The sequence below is a fragment of the Triticum aestivum genome, chromosome 3B, assembly GCF_018294505.1.
Source record: "Triticum aestivum cultivar Chinese Spring chromosome 3B, IWGSC CS RefSeq v2.1, whole genome shotgun sequence".
NCBI lineage: Eukaryota > Viridiplantae > Streptophyta > Magnoliopsida > Poales > Poaceae > Triticum > Triticum aestivum.
Genome location: NC_057801.1, coordinates 255,890,460 through 255,899,644, shown reverse-complemented (window position 1 = coordinate 255,899,644; position 9,185 = coordinate 255,890,460).

Here is a 9,185-nt window from a genome sequence, read left to right as displayed (position 1 = left end):
CACCTCCCTGGGAATGCCGGGGATGTCGGATGCTTGCCATGCAAACACATCAACATTCGCCCGCAGGAAAGTGACGAGCGTGCCTCCCTATTTGCTGTCAAGGGTGGAGCTTATGGTGAAAGCACCTCCCGTGCCATCCTCCTTGACGGACACCTTATTGGTCTCTGGTGGTGTAGCTCTGGATTTCTTGCTCTTGCCGGTGGAGCTCTTTGGCACGTCCTCGACGGGAGAACTACACTCCGAAGAGGTGCACTCGCCGGAGTGGGTGTGAGAGGTCTTGCCGGTCTTCTTCCCTCCCAGGGCTTCAGCGGCAGGAGCAAGTTCCTTGGCGGCAGTGGCTGCAACTGCCTCCCCATAGAGTTGGTCAGCACAGATCAGCGCATCCTTCTTGTCGGAGGGGACGGTGATGATGGTCATCGGCCCAGGCATCTTCAGTGTGTTGTAGGCGTAATGTGAGGCCAGCATGAACTTGGCTAGCGCTGGGCGGCCGAGGATCCCGTTGTAGGGCAAGGGGATCTCGGCTACATCGAAAACAATCCTCTCTATCCTATAGTTTAACTCGCCTCCAAACGTCACCGGCAGCGTGACCTTACCCATCGGCTGACTCCTTCCCCAGTTGACCCCTTGAAATGTGCCCGTCTCTTCGAGGTCTCCATCAGGAATCTGCAGCCTTTTGATCACAACAGGAGAGATCAAGTTCAGACCTCAACCAACATTTTTGTCACCTTAGGTTGCGTATTGTTGGCGAAACCAACAACGGAAAACACCCGACCGCAGTTGTGCGATCATGGTGGTCCTCGGTGTTAAAAATGATAGGCGTGCTGGACCACTTCAGTGGCTTTTGAGCATCAAATGATGGTTCCGCTGCTATGATCTCACGCGCCCACTGCTTGAGCTGGTGGTGAGAGGTGTGCAACGATGCGCCACCATTGACGCAGATGGCCTCCGTAGCTTTCCGGAACTCATGCTCGCCGGACTCGTCGTCCCTGTCACGGTCATCGTCTTCTTGCTTCTTGACACGGCCCCGGGTGGGCCTCTCTTGCTAGTTATCCTTGCCTCAGCGACCTCCTTGGCCGCCACGCTTCTTGCCGGATCCCTCGGCACCATCCTGACCCTTCTCCTTGTCCCGCCTCTCATACTCAGCATTTTGCTTCTCAGCAAGTAGCTCAACTTGTTGGCAGTTCTGGAGGTCGTGGCCCTTGGTGCGGTGGATCTTGCAGTACTGCTTGTCGGAGCCTTCTTGCTTATCGGCAGCCACCAAGGCCCGGCAAGCGGTGCACCCAGCAATTTCCTTGTCGGGGTCATCTGCCTTGGCCTTCTTGGCAGCGCTGGTGTCCTCGGATCCCTCGACGGCAAGCACGGTCTTGCCCTTGCGCTTCCTATTGTGGTGTTGGCCCTTCTTCGTCGGGGCGGCTGTGTCTTCGTTTGTGGAGTCGGTTTCCGCACCGGCGTCCTCGCCGGGGTACTTCCTCCCCTCTTCAGCTTGAGCGCACCTATCGGCCAGAACATAAAGTTCAGCCACATCTTTGACCTTGTTCATCGCCAGCTCTTCACGCATCTTGCGGTTGCGCACATTCTGATGGAATGCGCTGATCACGGCGGTGGGATGAACATCTGGGATGTTGTACTGCATCCGGCTGAACCTCTGTATGTACTTGCGCAGGTTTTCACCTTCCTTCTAGGGGATGATATGCAAATCGCTTGCCTGGCCATGAGCTTGGTGGCCTCCAGTAAAGGCGCCAACGAACTCATGACACAAATCCGACCAAGAAGAAATGGAATCTGTCGGCAAGTGCATCAACCATGACATGACATTGGGTTTAAGTGCCAACGAGAAGTAATTGTCAAGCACCTTGTCGTCGCGAGCTCCAGTAGCTTGCATCGTGATGGTGTAGATGCTGAGGAACTCCGACGGGTGCGTCTTGCCGTTGTACTTCTCGCCAACGTCGGGCTTGAATGTGCGGTGGGAGGGCCACTGGAACTGGTGCAGCTCACGGGTAAAGGCTAGGCAACCCTCCTCGTAAGGTAGGCCACTAGAGCCCCCTGGTGCTGGGTGGTCCATAGTGGGCCCCGCCCGCCTATCTGACTGATGGCGCGCGTCACGCCGTTGCTCGATGGTGGTTTGAGCGTCTTCATGGGCTCGCTCCCGAAGAACTTGGCGCTGATCGCGGTGGGTCCATGGGTCGGATGATGCTATGGAAATGTTATCACAAGCGTCATGATGACGGACTGACACCCGCGGTGGCTGGCGTGGAGGAGGAGAGTGCACCGTGGCCGCAGCACCTCTGGTCCTTCCACCGCTGGCATGCGGTGGCTTGATGGAGCGTCGTCCTAAGGGCCCCGCTGGTCGTGGCCCATCTTTGTTGGCAACGCCGACGAGGCTCCGGATGGTGGCTATGCACTCATCGAGCTTTTCCGCGGCAGCAGGAAAGTCGAGGAGCAAACTGCATGCGCGCCAAAGCTTCTGCTAGCGTGGGTGGCGGCGAAAGCTGCATGGACCGTGACGTGCTCCGAGTTCTAACCATGTTAGAAGGAGCTCTATCACGGCCTGGCGGCTATGCGCCATTTTCACCAGTGTCTCGGCGTGCATGCTAGCCTTCCACGCCCTGCGAATGATGCACGGGACTCTTCCCACGGCGGCACCCAAGGTCACCAGCGTGGTGACACTGCTCATCGCGCACAACCTGGGAAGAGCACGCTGTGGTCACCGGCGTAGGCATCTTGGAAGTCGCCGCTCCGCCCGTGGGTTGCATGACGCCGCCCCTAGAGGGCCCCGCACCGCCAGCGGGGGAGCCGGCTCTGTCTTTGGATTTGGCGGCATGCGGCCAGCCGTCTCACACCTGAACGATGCCGCTCGCCAGGCTTTGACTGCCAGAGCAATGTGGGTGTTCGCGGGCCGCGCCTCGGCTTCCGTCCGCGACCGCCCTGCCACTCGTCCGCACTTGTACGGGCCGTTCGGCTCCCGACGAACCGATCGCCGTGATCGTCTTCTTCTTGGGAGCCATGGCGATGACGAACTGCTAAACTAACTGCTAGACCAGATTTTCACAACGGCGCACCCCTACCTGGCGCACCAAAGATGTCGGTGGAAACGACACCTATGGGATCACTGGGATCCCTTCTACGGTTGGCGGCCATGGGGTTGTGCAAAGAGCAGGTCTAGGAGCCAGCACAAAGGTCGTTTACCCAGGTTCGGGCCGCGAAGATGCATAAAACCCTAGTCCTGCTTTGGTGTATATTTGAGTGTTCTTGAGCTCTCGAATTAGCTATGATGCGTGCATAGTCCAAAAGATCCGAATCCTTCTCCAGTACACCTCAGGCCTCCTTTTATAGTCAAAAGGGGTCGCCAGAGTGGCACATAGGAGGTGGAAAGGTATACAGTGTACAAGCTTATCACCTGCCATTACGGGACAAGGTGCATTCAATGCGCTTCTTAGGTGTCCTGTTGCTTTATTAGGGATGGCAACGAGGCCTGTCCCGTCCGTCGCCACTCCGTCTCGCTCCGACACGCGTTCAGGCCGATGGGGCGTGCAGCGCCACGTAGGCTGGTAGGCTGCTGAGATGGTGTGGTGGTAGGGTCTTCACGAAGATCTGCATGCCACCATGTAGGTGTTTGCTAAGTCCTGGAAGCTGCACATCGCCACATAGGCGCCTGCCCAGCTGGTTGGGCTGGCAGCTGTATGGGAACGGCGGTGGAGTCTTGGCAGACGCGGGCCTGACTGTGGCCCCGCGGGTGTACTCGACAAGGGTCTTGCCGGGGCCCCGGAAGTGGTCTTGCCGTGGCGTCGCGGTTGTCCCCGGCAAGGATCTTGCCGGGGTCTCGTGGATTTCCTCGGTAGGGATCTTGCCTAGGATCATCGTCTTCTGGTCCTCATCTGATCTTGTGTGTTTATGATCTTGACAAAGATCTGCATGCCACCATGGAGGTGCATCCCGAGCCTTGGTTCCAATGTGGTTGATGGTGTTGGAAACCTTGGGCTCAAGGGTGGCGCGCCCTGCTAATGTTGGGCAAGTTGCCCCAGCAAGGCTCTGCCGAGGCTGCGAAGGCCGCCCCGGCAATGGCTTGCCGAGGGAGTCCACCTCGCCCTCTTGCTCTTTGTGTTTCTGGTCTTGGCGTTGCATTTCCCGTCTCGAGCCTTCCTCTGCCCTACTTAGTGTGGCCATGGGTGCGGCTCTGACTGCCCGTGCACAAGTAGAGGGGTACAAAATGGGCCCCTACTTTTGTACACCAACACTATCACAAACGATTTAACAGGGAAAATTGTGTGTGATGTACCTGCGAAGGGAAACGTTTTCCTTGGAGCGACTGTGTGGGATGTTCATACGAATGGAAACGTTTAGCGGGGACTGGCCGTGTGGGATGTACTTACGACCGGAAGTGATTTCGCCTATATAATTGGATTTTTTTCAGCATTACTATACGTATAGCCATATTTGAGCGCTCACCGGTCGCACATGACCTCATTTTGCCGAGCGTGTGTGCCAGGAGGGCATATCCCCGATGGTTTCTGGGTTGTGTGGGAAGGACCCCCCTATCGCCCACACTCACTTGGCGACGGTTCCAAATGCCGTCGTGGAAAGGGGTTAAAAACCGTATGTATAGGACCTCGCTATACAAGTGTATAATCAGCTCACGGATACTCGCGGTGCCATTGGAGCTAGGTGACTCTAGAGTTGGTTGATGTGTATCATATGGTGTTATTTTAGTACAAACTCTTGGATAGATCGATCGTAAAGAATAGCTTCGCGTTATTTTAGTACGAACTCTAGGATAGATTGATCGGAAAGAATAGCTTTGAGGTGGTTTCGTACCCTACAAACAATTTCTTCTTATGTTCTCCGCTAGATAAGAACTTTGGAGTGATTCTTCATCGTACGTTGAGGGATGGTTATATGATCCAATTATATTAGAACTATTGGGAGATTGCACTAGCGATCGCACGTTGAGGGATGGTTATATAATCCAATTATATTAGCATTGTTGGGAGATTGCACTAGTGACAGTACGGACCCTAGGCCTCATTTTCAAGCATTGCACCGTTTGTGCTCACTTTTGTTACTTGCTACCTTGTTGTTTGTTATTGTTACTATTACAAAAATCAATATCTACCATCAATATTTCACTTGTATCACCATCTCTTCACCGAACTAGTGCACCTATACAATTTACCATTGTATTTGGTGTGTTGGGGACACAAGAGACTTTTTATTATCTGGTTGCAGGGTTGTTTGAGAGAGACCATCTTCATCCTACGCCTCCCACGGATTGATAAACCTTAGATCATCCACTTGAGGGAAAATTGCTACTATCCTACAAAACTCCGCACTTGGAGGCCCAACACAAGTCTACAAGAACAAGTTGTGTAGTAGACATCAAGCTCTTTTGTGGCGCTGTTGCCGGGGAGGTGAGTGCTTGAAGGTATATCTTTAGATCTTACAATTCAATCTTTTAGTTTCTTGTTTTATCACTAGTTTGGTTTATAAAAAAGAAAACTACAAAAAATGGAATTGACGTTGCATCATATTATTCATCTTTATAATGCCTTTCATGAAAATGATGGAAAGGAAAATTGTGCTCAATTGATAGAAGAAGAATTCTATAAAATGCTTGACAAAAAATCTTTGAATGATGAACATGATTGCAATGTCATTGGTATGAACTCTTTGAATATCCATGATGCTAACGATATGCAAAGCCATAAGCTTGGGGATGCTATATTTGATGAAGATGATATTTTTAGTCCCCCAAGTTTTGATGAGAAAGTTTATTATGATGATTGCATGCCTCCTATTTATGATGATTATATTGATGAATGTGGATTTGGAGAGGTCATGACTTTATTTAATGATGAATCCACTATTTTGAAAGAGGTTCCAATTGACTATGAGAACTAAGTTGCTACCTATGATGATTATTGTGATGACATGTATGCTATATTGAATAATGATAACCATGAAACTTGTCATCATGATTTTAATTTTCAAGCACATGATAGTTATTTTGTTGAGTTTGCTCCCACTACTATTGGTGAGAATAAATTTGCTTATGTGGAGAGTAGTAAAATTTGTATGCTTGTGGACCATGAAAAGAATGTTTTATGTGATAGCTATATTGATGAATTCATTCATGATGCTACTGGAAATTATTACGAGAGAGGAACTTACACTACTACAGGATGCTGCTAAAGTGACACTACGAACAGAGACCCTTTGATGAAACTGTGTGTGATGCATTAATCACAAACGGGGATGTAAAAAACCGTCAAAAAAGGTGCAAAATGTTTGCGATGGAGGATGCATCAAACACGGTTCATATTTTAGTTGCGTGTGCGATGTGGGGCACACGTTTAACCCGTTCGAACTGTTTGCAATGAGGCGGAACAACAGAAACGGGCAACCATATCAATGTGTGTGCGATATACGGCATACAGTTCGCTCGGATGAGCCGTTTGCTATTAGGGAGTGCAACATAAATGGTTAGCCAGATCAAGGTGTGTGTGATATAGGGCATATGGTTCACTCGGACGAACTATTTTCGATTAGAAAATGCAACAGAAATGGTTCAACTTAACAAGATATGTGTGATATGTGGCAAACAACCGACTCGGATGAACTATTTGCAATGAGAATTTACAACACACACGGTTAATACAGTTAGTTTGTGTGTGATTCTGTGTGTACAAAAAACTTTGCAAAATGCAAACTAGTTGCTTGCGGTTGCTAGGAGTATTAGACATGATGCGTCTGCGAGTACTAGTGTGCGATGATTAGTAAGTTACACATGCATTTTCTTATGTTAACACTTGTGTGATAAATAACACGTGGCACCGGATATGGGATTCGGGTTGTGTGTGTGCTCCACTTAGTCTTCCCGTGCTCCAGCGAATGCTTCCCGCGCTCCATATGGGTGAATTGTAAAATCCACACCTATTCCCTAACCGGTTTCCCGCCACCAGCTAACGGCTTGCTACATATAAGTTATATGATATAACCCAGGCGGCAACGCACCGCTGCGACACTCTGCAAAGATCTAGTCCTCACCCATCTACCATTAGTTATTCTAAGCATGCCAGGCAACAACCAAAGCTTCGACGTCAACGCCTACCTGCGTTACATCTTCGACGAGGAGAACAAGCCAGAGCAGGCCGGGGAGCAAGAGCTTCATTGGCCGGTGCAGGCACCATGGCCCATCGGCAGCGATAATAGCGTCATAGTCCTTGGGAGCATAATCAACATATTGCAGAGGAGGTGTGATGAGCAGCTTGCCATCCACCATGCAAAAGATCCAGAGCTGCTCGGTGGCATGATCGATGAGCCACCCGAAGAACCGCCGTCGCCAGTGCTCATCGAGAGCCTGATGCCCCACAAGGAATGGGCAGAGGACCTCTGCGATTTAGAAAAGACAAAGGAAGCCTACGGCTTCATCATTGCCCGCGGCGGCCATGTCAACCTCGATCCTGATGATGTGGTGTCCAAGCTCGAGCGCATCCTTGGTGGAGTTGACGTCCCCAACGAAGTAGAACATCGCCAACGTGAAATCTTTAGGATGCAGGTGATCGACGGGATTTGCTACCAGGCCAGAGACTTGGAAATGGAGTGGTTCCGTGGAGTTGTCATGCGCGCGATTGCATGCTGTCAAGATCTTTTGGAAGAGGCCCAGCAGCCCCAAGAGCCTCCCAGCGCCAGCAGCTCCGTAGGCGAAGGTGGGTCGGGACACTCGGAGTGAACGACCGCAAGGGTGCTATGCTGATCATAGAGTCCGAGAAGGCCATCGTTGGAAGGCCGCCAGCTCATCCTTTTAGCTTATATTTTATTATAATAGTATGCATATGTAGGTCGTGAGTATTCTAGGCCTTGCGGCATTTGGCATTTTAAATTATCCTGAATATGTAAGACTATTATTAAGAATTATTAACCATTGCCATTGTAACTTTGCCTCAACAGCGAGCAGAGCGCATGCAGGGACGTCAGAGCGGAGCGCGCCGCGGCCGCCTCAACGGCGAGCAACCACATGGTCAACCTTCTGCCATCAATAAATTTTGACCTTGTTTCTCATCACATTGCTGATTACAACACAATAAGTAATTACAAATCTGTTCACACCTATCAAACTAATATGTGTCCACACTTAGCACTGGGCTATAAAAAATACCCACTCGAAAATTACTTCATAGTTCCTCTCCTCATCACCCACAAAACTGGTTTTTTCTGTCAAGTCGTTTCGCCATGACCGGCAGGAGGAGTTTAGGGTGGACATATAACTAGGCAACAAAGACCAAGGCCACAGAAGCACTAGAGAGGTCCCGCCGCGAAGCCGTATCCGTAGTAGAGATATCCCGGTGTGCCGCAGAGCCCTCGAACGAGCTCTCATGGGCACGTGAGGGCTCTCACAAGCGCATTTGCGGCGTCGGCCATCATGACGAGCCGACGTTCCTGAAGTCCTTCGCCGGCAATGACGACATTCTCGCTAGCATCACTACGCAGTAGGAGTTGGTCGACGGCTTGATGAAGCTGCTCAAGATCAGTGATGCATCGGTTGACAAGGCAACCGGCCTCGTCGAGCAACTCATGGGTGACAATGCGAAGCTCCTCAAGTTGGTCGTCGAGAAGGAGGAGGAGGCCGCCGGCTGGAAGATGCTGCATGAGTAGAGCAGTGCCTCGGAGATGACGCTGAAAGTGGTCGTCGAGGAACTGATGGGTGGCTTGAGGAAGCTTTGGATCAAGCGCGAGCAGGAGGTGGAGGAATCCGTGGCTGCTTTCAAGCAAAGTCATGAGGAATTGAATAAGGAGCTGGAGGATTTCGCCGCCCGGCGATCCATCGACGAGTAGAGACAGTAGCGACCCAGATCGTTGTGTGCAATTTCCTTCTTCTCTTGCCCCCGTGTCTTCCAGGCTTTGCCGCATGTGGCATTTTAAATTATCCGGAATATGTAAGACAATTATTATCTGCATCATTGTAAATTTGTCATCGTATTATCCGTTGCCCTCTGTGGCAATTTAAATTAGGGCGGAATACGAGTTGAAAACACGAACAAAGCAAATGCTGCCATGGGATCACAAGCAAACACCCTCCATCCAGGTGCTTTAATTAACCCATTAACGGAGAAGTTGTGAGTGAGGCGGGCGGTGGCTGATGCATGGAGGTCAATGAGCTCGCTTCCCGGTGAGCATGGGCGGCCTTGCTG